At 36.2% G+C, this 20,116-nt stretch overlaps 1 protein-coding gene across 6 annotated transcripts in view; it reads left to right on the top strand.

The window, feature by feature from the left end:
* NCK2 (NCK adaptor protein 2) overlaps positions 1-20,116 on the top strand; it is a 194,728-nt gene that overhangs the window by 113,902 nt on the left and 60,710 nt on the right. Inside the window, exon 4 of one of the 6 annotated variants that reach the window (XM_043998284.1) lies at positions 15,247-15,286. The exons of the other annotated variants lie outside the window; for them this stretch is intronic. The gene's annotated coding sequence lies outside the window, so the exon portion shown is untranslated. The remainder of the gene's footprint in view (positions 1-15,246; positions 15,287-20,116) is intronic. 6 annotated transcript variants of the gene reach the window in all.

Below are 20,116 nucleotides of genomic sequence, written 5' to 3'. Positions count from 1 at the left end.
GGGTTATAGGATAAGATTGCAATTCATCTGGAAAAGATTTGGAAATGTTAGTGAATTTCAACTCAAAACTGAATCAACCTGGGGATAGCTAGGTGGCGCAGTGGATAAAGCACCAGCCCTGGATTCAGGAGGACCTGAGTTCAAATCTGGCCTCAAACACTTGACACTTACTAGCTGTGTGACCCTGGGCAAGTCACTTAACCCTCATTGCCCTGCAAAACAAAACAAAATGAGTCAACCTACTGAAAAAGCAGCTAAACAATCTCATGCTTCATTAAGAGAAACATTGCCTAGAATTTAAGGAGGTGATAATCCCACTATTCTTGTTCCTGAATGGATGAAATTTGTTATATTCTAGAACATTCAGAGGAGGGCAGTCTTTTTAGTGAATTACCAAAGCTTTAGCTTGTGACATAGTAGTGTTGGTTAAATAAATTAGATATATTTTGTCTATTTAAAATTTATATTTGTCTATTTAATGGGGATGTGTGATGATCATCTTTGAATCTTTAATGAGCTATCAAATTGAAGAGGATTAGACTTGTTTTTTAGGGCAGCTGGGTGGCACATTATGTGACCCTGGACAAGTAACTTTACCCTGTTGGCCTCAGTTTCCTCATATGTTAAATGAACTCGAGAAGAAAATGGCTAACCATATCACAATCTTTGCAAAGAAAACCCCCAACCTGGGTCCGGAAGAGTCCGACATTACTGAAACAACTCAAGAACAGACTTGTTCTGCTTAGGCTAAGAGGACAGAATTAGAAGTAAGTAGGTAGAAGTTTTCCAAGAGACCAATTTAAATTTGAACTGTTTAAAAGAGTAATGAACTGCTTTGAGCAAAGAGGGAGTTCCCTCTTAAATAAAGATATTAAAGTAAAGACTAGATGACAGCTTGTTACCCACGTTGTAGATAGGATTTTTGGTCAGGTCCTGGTTGAGTTTGATGGTCACTAAGATTCTGTGATATGAAGTACATCCTGTGGTTGTTGGCTGATAAGTCATTTGTGTAATTAATAGCAATATGAACTATGTTATGTCTAATTGGAAATTCAAGAGCTCTAATATTGTTGAACACATAGTCAAGTACATAGACTTTTAATGGTTTTCCCTGGGGTGTATTGGGGAGAAAGGGAGGAAATCACACCTATTTCTCCAATATTGGGGGCATAAGCTTAACTAGGGCTCTGCAAAGTAAAATACATCTTCTTGGTCTCCCCCCAAAAGTGTAAGACAAATGTCATGTGATCCAAGTTATTTTTCAAAGATTATTCATTAAAATGAAAAAGAAAAAGAATTATAGAAGGAAAGCAAATAAGGATCTTCTTTCATTCATTGATTTCACTATTCAGTTATTCTCAGTGTTCTATTCCGTCTGAACTATGCACTAGCCATTTTAGTTCCATAATGAAGGGCAGCTTATTTGACAAAATATCCTAATGAGATTTTTGCATAAAAAGAGGGAAAACAAGAGAAATCCACAATTTCTTCTTCCTTTTTTTGTTTTTTTTGGGGGGTTTTGGGGTTTTTTTGGGGTTTTTTGGTGAGGCAATTGGGGTTAAATGACTTGCCCAGGGTCACACAGCTAGTAAGTGTCAAGTGTCTGAGGCTGAATTTGAACTCAGGTCCTCCTGAATGCAGGGCTGGTGCTCTATCCACTGTGCCACCTAGCTGCCCCCTGGTTTTGTTTTTAAAAAGGTAGGCCATGAGCACTTGCCTTTGAGAGACAGAAAGTGTTTCTATTTTTACTATCCCCATAGTACCAGCACAGTACTTTGTAGAGAGTTGACATTTTCTAAACGTTTATTGATTTGAATCATTCCTTCCCAAAAGAGGAGGCAGAATTTTTCTTTCTCTTGCTTAATGGATTCTTGGAAAGCTGGAGAAACAAGTAATTCTGCTCTATTTTTTTCCAGATAATAGATTATACATTTGAAGTTACTTGAAAATACGGATAATTTATAAGATTTATACATCTTAGAGAATCTTTATCTTGATTAATATAAAGGTTTTTTATTTACAACGAGGCAAGCCAAAACAGGTAAGAATTCGTGAGACAAAAGATTAAAATTAGACAGGAAAAAAACCTTTTCTAAAGGAAGACATGCCTGCCACCTAATGTTAATTAATAAGGAGAAATATTCTTTTTGTGATCTCCCTAATGGATAGGGTTTTTTTCCCGAATATTGGTGGTGTGTGTGTGTGTGTGTGCACGCGTGTGTGTGTGTGTGTGTGCGTGCACGCATGCATGCATGCGCATGCATGCATGCATGAATACGTGTTGATATTCCTCACGAACAGGTCTCCAGTCACTGATTCCTATTCATGGAGTTTGAATGGATAATAAGGTATGAGTCAGACTCCCAGTATGAAAAGTAGGTACAGTAATTCTAGTATAATATAATGAGCTGAAAGTGGTATGAGTAAAAAATGAAATTAGAAAATTGTTTTCATAGTTAAATGTTTGCTGAGATGGAAATTGTTAGTTACATTAACAAGTTTCCCTTCCCTGCCCTTTACTGATGTAATATCTCTCAGTATGCAAAATGGAGCATTCTTTAAAAAGCTGTGTGAAATTCTATGTATGAGATCCTACTTTTTCTTTTAATTTAATCATTCAACTGGAAATGAAAAAAAATTTAGTTCTAAGACTTAAATATAGATTCATTCCTGACAGCATTGTTATGAGAGAGATCGAGAGAGAGCTCTTTAAAGTGCTATATAAAGTTATTTGATCTTACTATTATTATATTAATAAAATTACAGAATGGAATTTTTGAAACTAAAAAAAAATAACAAATTTGAATATAATGGGATGATAAGTTTGTTGTTTTACAGCTCTCAAATTATCAATCACTATAAAACATTTCACCTTATGTTCTCAGTACTTAATTAATGGGGGCATTCCCTCTAACAATGCACCACATAGTTTTAAAAATAATTTTTATTGTTGTTTTCTGTTTTTACATCACCTACATTTCCCAATATGTCCATCCCCCTTCTAGAGAATCATCCCTTATAAAAAAAGAATTTAAAAAGGGGTGGGGTGGGATGAGGTAGGGTGGGTTCAGCAAAGCTAATCGACACATTACAAAAGTCTGATGTTAGATGACCTATTTAATACCCGCAGTCCCTTCCCTCTGCAGAGAAGTTGGGAAAGTGTCTTCTCACATCTCTTCTTTGGGACCAAGTGTAGTTATCATTTGACAAGATTTTGTTTTGTTGTTGATGTTTCTGTTTACATTATTGTAGTCCAATTGCTCTTAACTTTTTCGGTGTCCTGGACTCCTTGGCATTCTGGCCTGTGGATCCCCTCTTACAATAATATTCTTTAAAAGCATAAAATAAAATTTATAGAATTACAAAGGAAACCAATTGTGTTGAGATAGAGCCATCAAAATTGACCTTGCACACAAAAAGCCTTGGGGACGGTGGGCTTAAACTTTAAAGCACAGAAGTATGTGCCTCATGAGGACACATGTTACAAAGGGATAATTCAAGGCTTCTGGTTATCAGAACTCCTTTTCTCTCTTGAAGACTCCTCATGATATTACACTTAAGTGTGCCTTTCTGCTGGTCTCCAAGGGTTTGTGCCTCTGTTGAGTCTATAGTCAGGATGGTTTTTATTTTTTGGTGTAAGAGGCCACATCTTAATAATATTGATAATAACAACAACATTTGTGCCTCTGTAGAGTCTATAACCAGGATGTCTTTTTTGGGTATAAGAAACCACTGGCTGTAATAATTATAATGCTGATATGGTGATAATAGTGTATTCTAGCATTTTACAACTTAGAAACTGCTTTTTAAATATCAGTTCATCCTTGCAACAACCCTGGGAGATTGGTGGTTATTGAATCTCCATTTTGTAGATGAAAGAACTAAGATAGAGAGATTAGGATAATAAGTATCTGAGGTTGAATTTGAACTCAGGTCTTCCTAATACCACGTCTTGTGTTCTATCTGCTGCACCACCTATCTCTAAGCTGGTAGCTATCTCTGTATATCCTCCTGTGTCACATTTGCCTTTAACTTGTCTTTCTCCGCTCCATGCTAAATATGCTGTCTATTACTTATCCAGACTCTCCAGTAAAATAACATGATAGTGGTAAGAAGAGGGGAGTGTAATACGTCATCAGGTCTCACTACCCTCATCCCTTCTGATGTCCTTTGATACCAAGCACAAAGGACCTGTCTCTTCAAGGGACTCCCGAGGCCCTGGGAACCCAGAGCTTTCCAATACTTGACCAGCCTACTGACTGATCTGTATACCTCTGTTGAAATTGCCTCCAGCTGTTTAAAGCTCTCAGATGCTTCTCTCAGTCACTTCTGTACCCTTCTTGAACCAATCACAAAGGTATCATAACACCCTCCAACATTTAAAACTTCACTATAACTGCACTTAATCTGAAGTGGTAGGTAGGGAAAACTTCCTCTTTTATATAGGAAAGACTTAGGCATGATTATAGGTACTAAAAAAAGAGGGAAGAAGCAGAGAGAAAGGGGGATAATTGAGGGAACAAGGTGCTAGAAGAAGGCACACTTGGACACAATGGGAAGCACAAGGGTAGGATTGGCTTTCCCCTGAGACTACAAGGAAGGATGAGAGCATGAATATGAGCAGAGACTTTTGAGATGGAATAATGGATAGGTTAATGAAATTCTGCGTGTTTAACTTTGTTGGAAATGGTAATAGTAAGATCCTTTTGTGGGGTGTGTGAAATTGAAAGATCTGGAGAGTATTAAAACTATGGAATTGTCACTGTTTGTTCTAGGGAATATAGGCCAAGAAGAGTAGTATCTTATGGTCTGTAGTTAGAACAGAAGCAGCAGGCTATATTCTTCATCTGATAAGGCAGACACTGAGGCAGTATTTTTAAGTACACAAACGGTTTTTGTTTTCCTTTATTTTGTTTAATTAGAAAAGTGTATGTATAAAAAGTAAAAGCATGGTAGCTTTTAGGTCTGAAAGGTGTAGCATTCACTAATGCAACCTTGTTTTCTGTAATTGTGTTCATTGTGACAGAAAATAAATGATGCAACTAATTTCTTTTATCAGATAGTAGAATTAGAAGAAACCTGAATGGATGGGATTTAGAAGGAATGCTCATGGGCAGAAGGCTGCCAGATATTTTCCCCCAAAATCTGTATGTAGGCATTCTCAGTGTTGACTGTAGACAGATGTTTATGTACTTTTCGTTTAATGATAGAGAGCTGTAGAAAACACTGCAGATGGCTAAGGGGTGGGGGGTGATGATCCATGTGGGCACACTCAATGTAAATTTGGTTGCCTGGCAGAATTTCTGCAGCACTAAGGATTTTAGGAAATTCTTTGAAATACTAGGTTAATATGAACCGTTAAAAATTTTTTTCATTGCTTTTTATCTCTTTTATGTTTTTCAATTTTAATGTGAACCATGAATACCCAGAACAATAGAAGGTCCAGTTTTGACTATATCATACATAATTCATTTGCTCATTATAGCATAAGAAACTCATTACATGATGTTACATATTTTCAGAAAATATTTTAAAATTTATAATGGTGGGGGGGCAGCTAGGTGGCGCAGTGGATGAAGTGTACCAGCCCTGGAGTCAGGAGGACCTGAGTTCAGTACGGCCTTAGACACTTGACATTTACTAGCTGTGTGACCCTGGGCAAGTCACTTAATCCCCATTGACCTGAAAAAAAATTAAAATGGTGGATATGACATCAGAGGCAGTGTATGTTGACCTCAGTGCCAAGGAGAGCTGCATTCAAGTGCTGCTTGTGACATATTCAGGTTGTGTGACTCTAGGCAAGTCTCTTAGCTTATCTTAGCTCTAAGACCATCATTTACAAAGTAGGAGTTCCCTATACCAATTAAACCAGTGAAATGAGGCTGCTGGGTGGTACAGTGGATAGAGTGCTGGGCCTGGATTTATTTAGGAAGACCTGAGTTCAGATTTGGCATCAAACACTTGCTAGTTGTGTGACTCTTAATTAACCTCTGCCTGCCTCATATTTCTCACCTGTAAATGGGGATAATAATAGCATCCACCCCCTAGGATTGTTGTGATGATCAAATGAGATAATTATTGTAAATCACTTAGACCAGTGCCTGGCACTTAATTAAGTAGAGAAATGTTAGTTATTATATCACAACTCCAGTCAGTATGTGTCCTTATATATTTCATTGAAAAAAAATGTCAGTTTAATTTGGGATTAAGATCAGTATCTTAGATTTGATCAGTATAGAGAACTCCTGAGTTGGGAACTCCCTTCACTGATGCACATTTGTAGCTGGTCTACATACAACTTAAAATCTTAGTTCGCTATCTGGGATGCTATGACTTGTCACACAGCTAATATATGTCAGGCAGGGCCTGAACCCATGTCTTCCTAACTTCAAGGTTGCCTCTGTGTAATTCAGAATTCTAAATATGGGTTCTAATCTGTACCTCCAGTTTTGGGGGGAAATTGACTAAAATCACTGATAAACGAGTTTAGGTTTTTTAAGGGTTTATTGAAAGATAGTAAAAGAAAGAGAAAGATTGAGAACAGATTTCCTATAACCAGGCAATCCTAATCTTCCCTTCACTTCTGAAGTCCTCTGTCACCATGCTGATCTCTCTCACAGCCAAAGAGGCAGGAGCCAGTCCCCAGCGTCTGCTTCCTGCTTCATCTTGCCCTCCCAGAAATGGGAAGTTCTTCAAGCTGATTGACTAGTGTCATTCAAATTCATTAAGTACCCTTAAGTACCAGCCAGATGTGCTTAACTAGAAGTCAGCCAGTAATCCATTCAGCAGTCAGTCACCTTATCCAATTCAATCAGTTTCAATTAATCTCCAGGTGGGCTCCTGAGTAAATCTCATCTATCACATTCCATTATCTTGACACATTCCCCCCCTTTGTTTCTTCTAGGAACAGGGTGTTCCTTGATGAAACACACCCTATGCTAACAAACAATATGTTAATATCAATATAGAAAAGGGAGAGAGAAGTTTTGTCCAGAGGAGCAGTCCCTCATGAAGCGGGGCTTTGACACTGGCCTGCAGAGGGAGGGCCTCTGCAGAGAGTACAGAAGGAAAAAAGAAAAACAGCAAAACAAAACTGTTCATTCAAAGTCTTTGAGATCTTGTCTTCTTGGAGTGGTGGGATGTCATCAGAAAAACTGGACTCTGGTTGTCTCTGGACTCACTTCTTTAGCTGTTGAACTGCTGGATTTTCACTAATTCTTAGCTTAGCATTGTCAATGATCAAATTAAACAGTGAGAGTTCTTCACAATATAACTCATACTCAAACTTGATTGAGATATATATGTATATATATGTATATGTATCATATAACATTCCCCATATAATACAGAGTTGAGGCAGTTATACAATCTATTACACTTCTTACCACCATGTGTCTGGATCAAGGCCAAATTTTGTAATATGTCTATGACGACACCTGAAAATGTTACGGAAAGGTTACCATACCACCGAGACATCCAACAATTGTGCTAGGCCACAGGTGGTTGCACTCTGACCATGCAATCATTAGGAGGGAGAGAGGAAGAAACTGGATTATGTCCAGCAATTTTGGTCTGCATAGTTGCCATTATAAGCAAACCATGGACTTACCTGTACCCGTCTCTCCTCCTGTTGTACATGTATTCTCTCCAGGGCCTGCATCAAACTCATTGTAAAAGCAATTAGTCTCTGAAATGATGTTTCCATAATTCATAAATCTTATATTAATTTCACCAAAGACAACATGATGGTAAAAATGCATGTTATGCTGCATAGCTGAGGATATACTTGTAATATATACAATGATTTGAAACCATACCCAGAGTATGCATAGTCACAATGACATATAAATGATAAATGAATGTAAATGACTGATAATATTAGACATTATTACATCTTTTATCAAGTAAACTACATCATCTTGTACACGAATTCTCTATCTTGTATGATAATAACAGATAATTAAAGTGATAATCACTTTATCAAAAAGAAATAAAACTTCAATCAGCAAGACTCTATATTCAGTATGTTCATTGATAAATCAAGCAATAGGTTTCAATAACCCTTTTAAAAAAACAAACAAACATAATACCATAAACAAAACTCATTAAACTCGTGATTCTCCTCAGCTTCTGAGGCCCAATGGCCTCACAGCATATACTTAAAATGTCTTTGAAATTCACTCAGTTTACAGGATTGAGTTAAAAAGAAAACAAAAGAAACAAAAGTCAAAAGCAAAACAAAAACAAAAAAGCAAAAGATTTGCTAAGCACCCTTTTGTGCTCATGAGGAAACTTAAAGATGTGGTACATTCCAGTCTCCAGGGTGCCCCAAGAAAGTTTAATAAGCCCCCAGCAATAGTGACACTCATAAGATATCTTCTGCTAGTGTCCATATCACTCCTCAGCCATTGGGGGACTGACGTTTCATTCATTCTGTGAATATTAAGTACTTATTGTATGCAGTGGGTCATGCTTGCTATTCACAATGTCAAAATGTCATTTATCCACAAGGAGCTACAATCTGCCATGTATTAAGACATTTATAAACTCATATTTAAATGCCTGATCAAACATAATTTATGTTTATGTTACAGTTATGTTACAGCATCATTACTTAGCTTGTGGATATTTATTCAATACAGCTCTGCAAAACAGATTTCACTTTTTATCAGAGCATAAAATCAGAGTTAGAAAAGGGCCTTAGAGTTCATTTGGTCCAGTCCTTTCCTTTTGTAGGTGAAGAAACTGAGGCTCATTGTATTTTAAGAGACTTTCCCAGTTACACAGTAAGTAGTAGAGCTGGGATTTGTCTTTTCAATAGTATCATATATTCAATTCAACAAATCTTTAAGTGTCTACAAAGTACAAGGCATTGTAGATGCAAACACAAAAAAATGAAAAGATCCTGTCTTCAAGGTGTTCAACTCAGTTGTTTTCAGTTTTTTCTACTCTTCATGACCTAAATACGATCATTTAGGGTTTTCTTGGCAAAAAAAATGGCTAACCATTTCCTTCTCCAGCTCATTTTACAGATAAGGAAATTGATGCAAACAGGGTCAAGTGACTTGCCTAGAGTCACACAGTTAGTATCTGAGGCCACAGGAAGATAATTCTTCTTGACCCCAGGCCCTGCACTCTATCCACTGTGCCACCATGCCTGCCCTGTCCTCAAGATACCTACATTCAATGGGAGGATGAGGCAGACAATATGTCCACATGTAAGTGCATATAAAATATTTCCAAGTTGAGAATTAGAATAGGTCTCTTTAGTAGGTGGCCTTTCAATTAAAGTTTGAGAGAAGCCTGGGATTCTAAGATTTGGAGATAAGTTGGCAATATAATTTAGTTTGGGAGACATTGCTGGGATTATTTATCATTTACAAAATACTCTATAGGATAGCTTTATTTATAACTTTGGTGCAGTATATAATAACAGTTGTTATTGTTTTTTAGTAGTATTATTTTGATGATATTAAAAGAGTACTAGATTGAAGGTTAGGAGTCCTGAGCTCCCATCCTTGACCTGCTTCTGTGTTACCGAGGTAAATCACTTCTGTGCGTCTCACTTTCCTTTATCTGAAAAAATGAAGATGGTGTTAAACAACATGAGTCTGACTAAAAAGATTAACTAGCAGCACATATTCTCAGATTGTTTATCTTGTCTCTTAATTTCATAGTTTTTGTTCTGTGTGTTACTGATGAATTCAGGATATTAGAATACTCTTAGATGTTGTGAAATCAGTTAACCGGGATTTAAGAGTTTTACCAATGTCAGGCATGCCAAAAAGGACCTCACATTCTTTTTTTTTTTTTAATTTATTTCGGTAATGAGAATACAAGAATGACAACAATGCAACAACATTTCAAAATTCGTTCGATGTAGTCAAAGCAGTACTTAGGGGAACATTTATATCCCTTTTTCCCCCATTCATTTAGAATTTTATTTTTTCCCCAAATTACATGTAAAAACAATTTTTAATACTTTGTGTTTCAAATTCTCTTCCTCCCTCCCTTCCCACCCCCCCTTAAGAACTCAAGCAATTCAGTATAAGTTATATGTGTGTAGTCATGCAAAACATTTCCACATTACTCAGGTTGCAAAAGAAAACAGACAAAAAAGCCTTTAGAAAAAGGAACTTAAAAAAATTATCCTTCAATCTGCATTCAGACACCATCAGTTCTTTCTCTGGAGGTGGATTACATTTTTCATAAATCCTTCAGAGTTCTCTTGGATTATTGTATTGCTGAAATAGCTAAGTCATTCACAGCTGATCATCTTACAATATTGCTGTTATTTTCTATACAGTATATTTATTTCACTTTACATCAGTTCATGTAAGTCTTTCCAGGTTTTTCTGATAGCATCCTGCTCATCATTTCTTATACAATAGTGGTCCATCATAATCTCATCCCACAATTTGTTCAGCCATTCCCCAATTGATGGGCATCTATCTCCTCAATTTCGAATTCAACTTTTTTTTTAAACTCTCTTTTTGGATACCAACCTAATAGTGGTATTTATTACTAGGTCAAAGAGTACGAATGCTTTTATAGCCCTTTGGCCATAGTTCCAAATCGCTCTACAGAATGTTTGAATCAGTTTAAAACTTTACAAAGAGAGTATTACTGTCTCATTTCTCCCATATCCCCTACCACATATTTCATTTTCCTCTGTTGTCCTTTTATCCAATCCAGTACGTATGAGGTAGTACCCAAGAATTGTTTTGACGTGCATCTCTCCAATCAATAGTGACTTACAGCATTTTTTTTTCATATGGCTATAGGTTGCTTTGATTATTTCATCTGAAAACTTCATATCTTTTGATCATCTATCATTCGGGGAATGTCTCTTATTTTAACAAATTTGACTCAGTTCTCTATGTGTTTGAGAAATGAGGCCTGTCAGGCAAACTTGCTTCAAATTAGGACCTCACATTATAATGAAGATGATATGCAACTGACTTTGAACATGTAAGATTTATGCTGTATAATGAGAACGTAGTCTCAAAGGGAAGGCATTGGGGTATGTTGAAGGAACTGGACTACGGTTGGGATTTGTGCTGAGTCTTGAAGAAAGCAAGGGTTAACTAGGAGGCAGATGTGAAGATTGAGAGTACTCCAGGCATGAGTGATAGCTGATGCAGAGCCAGTCAGGAAGGTGGAGTGAGTGTCCTTTGTAGTTGAAATGTAGATTGCATATTTAAAAAAAAAAATGGAAAGAAGGGCCAGATTATGAGGGACTTTCAATGACAAATAGAGGATTTTATAATTAATTGGAGAAACAATAGGGAGTCACTGGAGTGACACAATCAGACTGGAGTGGGAAGAGACATGAGACTGGAAGACCTGCATGAGGAGGGTGGCAGTTTGAATGGAGAAAAGGGTACATATACAAGAGATATTGTAATGGTAGTAATAACAAGACTTGACAGGGGATGAGATATGTGAGGTAAATGAGAGTGAGGAGCGGGGGATGAAACCTGAGTTGCAAGCCTGCATGACCAGAAAGGGTGGTGGTTCCCTTGACAGTAATTGCAAAGTTGGGAAAGATAGGTTAGTAAAAACCTATAAAATAACCTTCCCTAGATTCTACCCAGATTAGTTGGCATATTTTGAACTAAGTCAAGAATCTTTTGGTTTTAGTTATGACTTGATATGAGTAACTATGAAAGATTTCTGAATTGGCCTAGGCACTAGTTTGTATTTGCTGCATTTTACTTCATCTAATTTGAACTGCTTGTGTGACCTGCACATAAGAATTGTTAGGTTCATGGTCATGCAATACCTCATATTTGTGCCATACTTCAGAATATCAGTTCTTAGAATATTATTTCTCAGACCCCTGGGAGTCCCTGAGACTCTTTTAGGGAGTCTGAGAAGTCAAAACTATTTTCATATTAATACTAAAATGTAATTGCCTATTAAAATACCCTCCCTCTTCCATCTTACATATCTGTTTGAGGCCTGATTTTCTTCATGTACTTAAACCAAAGCAACATTTAATAAGGTATTGAATTCAAAAGCCGATATAAGAATCCAGCTGTCTTCTATCAAGCTAGACATTGAAGAGATTTCTAAAAATGTGTGAAACAGTACTCTTATTGAATTTTTTGTTTTGGAAAACTCAGGTGTTTTTTGTTTTTATAAAAAATTATATTACTTATGTTAACATGTAATAGCTTGTATTGTGGTTTTTAATGACTTCATAAATATCACTTTTAGTTTCTAATATCTATAGATATAACCCACATAGACAAGAGTTCTTTGTAGGTGTCTCAATAATTTTTAAGAATGTAAAGGGATCTTGAGATCAAAAAGTTTGAGAATTGCTGCCTTAGAAGAATAGGGAATTTTGAGAAACTTTGTTATTTTATGGTCATAGCACTGAACATGAAGGAGGCAACCTTGGGGATAGTGTCTATTTTCTACTGTTGAGTAAGTTGAGACTCCAGAGCAATATGTAGATAGTAGTGGTAGTGATGTTGGGATCATAACCCACTTTTTCATACTCCACCTCAGTGTTCTTTCCTCTATAAACAATTTCCCTCCCAGAAAGGAAAAAAAGATTCTTTTAGGGTATTACTGACCAATACTGTGAAGGCCTCATTGGATCCTTTCCTCAAAACCAATATAAGCAATGGCAGATTGATTAACCAAAAGAAGCAATTCATTATCTGGTAGGGTTTTTTCTCCCTAAGTTCTATTTTAAGTCTCTTAAGTTGAAAGCAGATTCAGTCAAATGATCTGAGAAAGAAAATAATGTAACATATGGTTGAAATAATTTTCCCAGCTTTAATTTCTGCTGAATAATAGATTTGATATAATAGCTATTTTTAAAAAAATTACACTCTACCATGAGGTAAAGTGAACAATGTGCCTTTTAATTTGCCCATGTAAGTAGCTGAGAAAATTGTACCCATTTAGCTAAAATACAGTAACAAATAACTCAGTGGAATCAAACATAAAGCCAAATTAATTGAAATGACATTTAAATCTCACTGTTTTGTACAAAAAGTATATTTTATTTGTACTTAAAATGTGAAATGTGTGAAATATGATTTTTTAAAAAATATGTAGCTCATTTTCTTCAGGGAAAGATGAAAAACTTAAAATATATATAATTTATTTGGTCACCTCTCTTATTGAGGGAAGGAAATACGTTTCTGATTTCACAATTTTCAAATAATTTAAACATTTTAAATTAATTAGTCTTAAGCAAGAGTTCAACCATGTACCCTTTTTTGGGGGGGGGTGGGGCAATGAGGACTAAGTGACTTGCCCAGGGTCACACAGCTAGTATATGTCAAATGTCTGAGGCTGGATTTGAATTCAGGTCCTCCTGAATCCAGGGCCAGTGCTTTATCCACTGCACCACCTAGCTGCCCCCTAACCATGTATTTTTTAAAATTTTATTTATTTATTTATTTATTTATTTTTTAGTGAGGCAATTGGGGTTAAGTGACTTGCCCAGGGTCACACAGCTAGTAAGTGTTAAGTGTCTGAGGCCGGATTTGAACTCAGGTACTCCTGACTCCAGGGCCGGTGCTCTATCCACTGCGCCACCTAGCTGCCCCTAACCATGTACTTTTTGACAAATATTTTGAATTGATGTTTTTGAAAAAATTTCAGTATAATTGATGTTTTCTATGTAATCCCATATATTTTTATTTTATGCATTTAAAAACATTATTCTGAGGAGTTGTCCAACAGCTTTATCACACCGTCAAATGGATAAGACACAAAAGGAGATTAATAGCCCTTAAGTGATTTCTACCAACCTTTTTCACTTGTATGAAGTTTATCAGCAAACTTTTAAAAACATTTTAGAAGGTCACCCGAATTTTTGGTATATATTATTTTTGTTGATGGGATCAGACTCAGAGACATCATAGTTCATGCATGCTCAGTTTTTGTTAACGGCTATAGGATGGGCGAAAAGTCTCAAAGGGGATTCAGTATTTAATAACTCCTTTATTTTTTGTTTTTAAGTTATACTACCATAGCATCATAATATATATATATGTATATATGTATGTATGTATGTATGTATGTATATATATGTATGTATACATATATATACACACATACACACAGAGAAAGAGAGAGAGGAAATGAATTTACATTACATGTGAAAAATCAAATCTTGTAAATGGTGAAAAATGAAGAAAAAATGATTTTCAAAAAGTTATTAAAACATCATGACTTTTGGCCCACCCTCTATTAGAAAACTGACAAAAATTGAGCATGACATAGTGGCCATAATCTATGTAGACTTATTTATGAATTTTTTTCAAAGAAAGGTTGCATTATTGACTTAGGTGTTGTAGAAATCTCTAATTCTTTTTTTTTCTTTTTCTTTTTTTTTGGCTGGGCAATGAGGGTTAAGTGACTTGCCCAGGGTCACACAGCTAGTAAGTGACAAGTGTCTGAGGCTGGATTTGAAATCAGGGCCTCCTGAATTCAGGACCGGTGCTTTATCCACTGCGCCACCTAGCTGTCCTCTAAGTATTTTTAAAAGATTAAAAAACAACAGATACTTTGTGGTTACAGTAACTCTAACCTGATCTGTTTGTTTTGTTTTTTAATTAATTTTTTTTTTCAATTCTTTTCCTCCTACCTTTCCTACGTCCTGTAGAAAAAGAAAGGAAAACAAAACCTTTATAGCTAATGTGTGTGGTTAAGGAAAACAATTTCCTGAGTTGTTGTTATTGTTGGTCCTTCATTCTCCAAGAGGACCAATAACATCAGGCAGGTGATGTTTTGACTTGCAAGTGAGTTCGATTTAAGTGAGGCAGAGCTGTGCAAAGTCATTGGCCTTACTTTCTCCTCCAGAGTCATTGGAGTCCTGTGGCAAAACAACATAACATCTCCATGACCAGGGATGGCCCTGGATGAAGTAGGTAACTGTGCCCTCTTTAAGTTAGGTCTTTCCCAGGTCTCTGTTTGCCAGAGGAAACACCCATTCAGTAATTGAAGGCTAGGTAAGGATTGAGGCAAAAAATGGCCTATTTTGTCCTTATAAAAGAGTTGTCTGGGAGGGGAAGACCCTCAGAGTGTCTGGCCCGAACAGAACAGAAAAAAAAACTGCTAATTTACACTTACTCTGAGGCATCAAAACTCAAACAATGAGTTAGTAAGGCTTGGGCTGGGACCTGTTATTGGCCAATCAGTGAAAAACAGAGTGGTTTCTGTTTAAATGTATCACTAAGTTGACTGTGTGTCTGTGTGTCTGTTTCTTTATTTCAGTATGTACCTGGAATCTGTTACCTTTCTGTAAGGACAGGAGGTGGGTAGCTTGTTTCATCATGAGTCATCTGGAATTGTGATTGGTCATTGTGTTGCTGATTTGTTTACATATGTCACTGACTGAAAAATGGGGAAAAAAAGATATTATTATATCCCTTTTTAACATTTAAAAAAAATTTGAGTTCCAAATTTTCTCTCATCACCTCCCTAAGCTTAGAAGCAATTTAAAATAGATTATATATGTGCAGTCATGTAAAACATATTTCCATATTAGTCATGTATAACCCTTTTCAGAAAAGGTCAGCTTTTTCAAAATTCACCAGTACAGGGAGAACAAAAGAGGCCAGAAGCCACTTCAGGCAGCAATCATTTAATCTCTTTTCTAAGTAAAGCGACTTGGTGAAGGACAACCCTGGTTTAGCATATAAGCTCATTTGGGAAATATTGTGGAGAAAGATGATGAAAGATTACAAGCAGTATTGCCTGAAAAGTGGTGAAAAACAGGTAGAGTTTCAAGAGTTTAGATTAAGATCCTGCTAAACTAGATTACCCTTAAAGCACTTTTGGGTTAAACTGAAGACAACAAAAAAAGTGAAATGAAGAGATCTACTGACATTTTTACTATGATTTATTTTTGTAGGCAGCAATAATGGGACCACCATTTTGGAAGTCTATAGCCTTAGCACCCAGTGTACTATGTGAGGAAGCAGCAATAGGGATTTAGGAAAATGAATTGGAAAGAGTATCTGGACCAGACTGAATTATATGCAGAAGAAATATGTACAGAATATTTTAATACACATAAATATAGAGAGAAGTGTATTAGAAGTAGTGCCATTTTTAAGGTACTGAAGGAAACATTTTCTAGGTTTCTCATCTCAAGAAAATTTTCCACAAAATGGAAAATATATTATGTGTTTACAAAAAAATAACCTGAAAAAGACAATGAAAAAACATAGGCAACAACCAGGCCATGTGCATGCTTGCCTCCTAAATTGAGACGCTTGGATTAAGATATAAGAAAAGAACAGATTTTTGTTGGTTATCATTTTCTTCATAGTCAACAAATACACTATGTTCTTTAAAAGAACAGTGTGTCTTTGCAGACAGAGTTTACTAAGAGCTGTAGAAAATATATTTTAATATCTTGGTTTTTATTTTTTAAAAAACAACACTTACTAGATGTGTAACCCATGGCAAGTCACTTAACCCTCATTGCCCCACCAAAAACCAAACAAACAAACAAAAAAACAAAAGAGAGGCAATGTGGCCTCATGGAAAGAGGGTTGGACTTGCTATCCAGAGAGACCTAAGTTCACTTCTTATGAAGATACTTAACTATCTGAATGACCACCAGCAAGTCACATGGTATCTCTGAGTTTCAATTTTGTCTTCTGTAACTGGTGACAATAGTAGCTGTAGACATTGCCTCACAGAATTGCTCTGAATTAGAAGTTGCCCAAGTGGGGCAGCTAGGTGGCACAGTGGATAGAGCACCGGCCCTGGGTTCAGGAGTACCTGAGTTCAAATCTGGCCTCAGACACTTAACACTTATTAGCTGTGTGACCCTGGGCAAGTCACTTAACCCCAATTGTCTCACTTTAAAAAAAGAAAAGAAGAAGAAGTTGCCCAAGAAAGTGCTTTGCAAACCCTTCCAGCCCTTTGTAATTGTCAGCCGTTATTGTCATAGGAATCAGTGGAACAAAATACATATTTGAAAGCTCTCCTCAAATAAAATGTCTCCTGTACACATACAAATTTTAGGACACTAATAGATTTGACCACAAAAATAATTTTGTGCTGGTGTGCCACTGAATATTTTGTAAACAGATGATGTTGTCTCCTCTTGTCATGGAAAATGCTCTGCTCTGGGCAGAGCCCAAACAAAAGGTTCCTTACTGATATTAAGGGTCTCCAAATGCTTTTATTCACAGATGTGCTAATTATATGTATCTTAAAACACTAGAATTCCTCCAGTGAAGTCCATAGAAATTTAAAGAAATTGATCTAATCTATATATTCTTATATATACACAAGGGGAGAAAACCTTCCAAAAATTCCTTAATGAAGGACTGAACTGAAAACAGAAACAGAAGTAGCTGTGGGAATAAAACTAGGAAAGAGCAGGGTCATCCTGATATGCCTCCCGTTTTCTTTGGCTTGCTTTTCCTTGCTTATTCACTACCAAGAGGATGAATTTCATTTTACTTTCATCTGCATACTTGTATAACATAATTTTGCAAATTAACTTTTACCTCTTGCTAAAATGAGATTTTTAAGAAGAGTAGGCTACATCCAGTACTGTTGGCCTCATATTCTGCTATTGTGGGTAGGATGTTAGATTGTTTTTTAGAGAGGAATAAAGCTTTGATTTCTGTTGTACATTTATTGCATTGATTTCTAGAAAATCATATGGAAGACCTTTTTCATGGGGGGAACTTTTCCAGATTACATCCTCTACCATAGTAGTACTATGGTAGAAGGTTATCAAATGGTATTTCTGTTTCTAGTAAGACATGTAGGTTTTTGCCAACTCTGAACAAAATTAGTAGGTATCTGAACAGTGCTTATATGCTTAACAATATAAGTTAAAAACTACACTGAACTTGTTGTTGGAATTGTTTGTTGATACAGAGACTGACTTCTTGTACCTTAGTGCAGGGGTATAATTTTAAAATGTTTCTGAATATACAGGAAGAAATTACAGCATTTTAGAAGGAAAACATATATAAATTATGCCTTGTAACTCTTTACAAAAATGATTCTAATGAATATGTGCCCCAAATTGATGCTTGAGTAAATAGCTCTATTTTGACATCTTTCCTTTTTATTCCTATATGTCTAAGAAAATAACATAGAATTCTCTCCAACTTAAACTATGTGGAACTTTGACAGTGTTGAAGATAAAGATGAGAATTTTTTTCCCTTATTCTCCTAGTTTAATCCTTCCCTTTCTATACCACATTTCTCCTTCCTGTTTCCACATAATCTAACCATAGCATCTACTTTTGGGGGGGCGGCAACGAAGGTTAAGTGACTTTCCCGGGGTCACACAGCTAGTAAGTGTCAAGTATCTGAGGCTGGATTTGAACTCAGGTCCTCCCAAATCCAGGGCCAGTGCTCTATCCATTGCACCACCTAGTTTCCCCCTCTTTACCACATTTTACACTTAAGCTAATTCTTTTTTTGTGTATGAAATTGCAGGTTTATTATTCATGTACACATAAAAACTATCACTGTTTATATATATATATATATATATATATATATATATATATATATATGTTAATTATTGTTGTCCTCTGCTGAGATCCTACTTTCTTGACTCATTTTGTTACAGAAGTTAACCTTTGGTTCTCAAACTAGATTGTACCAGTAGAACTCAAGTTCCCACAGGTCCTGTCAAAACTGGAAAGAATTGGGGATTGAACCTGGCAGTGAACTGTCTCATCTTAAGGACCAGACAACCAAAATTCTAAGAAGCATGTCATCAGCCTGTCCATAGGTGAATTTATCAGCCACAACAACTCAAGAAAACTCAACTAAGATTTAAAGGGATTGCGATCTGAATGATTGAAGTACCCTTGCTGATAAAATCATGCATCCTTAAAGTATTTTATTATACAATTTGTGTATCTTACAGAGCATTGTGTGGACTAAGGAATCTGGGAGTCCCTGAGACAGTTTTCAAAAGAGCCAAGAGATCAAAACTCTTTTCATAATAACACAAACATGTTTTCATTTCTAAATGCCAGTAGATATTATCCACATAAACAAAGCTCTTTGGGGTCCTCAATAACTTTTAAAAGGTTAAAGAAGTTCTGAGACCAGTAATTTTAAGAACCATTAGCCTAGAAGAGCAAAGGAGGTAATAGAAGTTATGTTGCCATTGTCAATTATTATTATAGTTATTTGAATCTTAAACATGCGTGTTTGTAAACTAACATGCATGCATAAATGAATAAACTACAAACATAGATTTTTCTGAAGATCAAAATTAGAATCAAAGAAGATAAAACGTACATTTAATTTTTAGCATTTTATTGACCAATAAAATACCAATAAAATCATTACTGTTGACTTGGGATAAATATTCATTAGGAAGATGAATTGATTCTCCATGTTTCTAGCCAACAAAACTCTGTACAGTGGTGGTAGAGAAAGGAGAAATGAATAGAATGGAGACATCCAACCCTTTCACCCTTTTCCTCAACTAGTTACATCTTAGCCTGGTCCCACTAATCTTTATTACTCTCAGACTTTCAAGTAAACTAAAAGTTCTTAGAGGGGGCCATGCCTTAGGGAGGGACTGGGACATTAATCACAATCATCATAGTTCACCAACTTGTTTAGTTATTTCAGTTCTGTCTGATTCTTTGTGACTCCATTTGGGGGTTTGGTTTTGTTTGTTTTTGGCAAATATACTGGAGTGGGCCATTTCCTTCTCTAGCTCGTTATACAGGTGTAGAAACTGAGACAAACAGGGTTAAGAGACTTGCCCAGAGTTACACGACTAGTAAATGTCAGAGGCCAGATTTGAAGTCAGAAAAATGAGTCTTCCTGACTCTTAAGTCCCCAAGCTCTATCCACTTCACCACCTAGCTGGCCTATTTCACCAGCTAGTTTGTGGCAGTTGACACCCTTCTACGTCTAAATAGAGAGTGGAGTTTAATAGCTGAGTGACCTTGGGAAAGTCAACATCTCTGGGCTTCACCTGTAAAATGATGCTAGTGAATACTTGCCCTCCCCAGCTTTCTTTGTTACCTTATGTATCAAAGAATGTATGTAAAAGGACCTTTAAAAGGAGATAGTGCTATCCAGATTTAAGGTTGTTTCGTTGTCTGAATAATAAGTATGCTGTGCTTTTTAG

This window comes from Dromiciops gliroides, chromosome 3 (genome assembly GCF_019393635.1).
Source record: "Dromiciops gliroides isolate mDroGli1 chromosome 3, mDroGli1.pri, whole genome shotgun sequence".
Classification (NCBI taxonomy): domain Eukaryota; kingdom Metazoa; phylum Chordata; class Mammalia; order Microbiotheria; family Microbiotheriidae; genus Dromiciops; species Dromiciops gliroides.
Note: the sequence above shows the minus strand (reverse complement) of the source record. Positions and strands in the feature narration are given on the sequence as shown.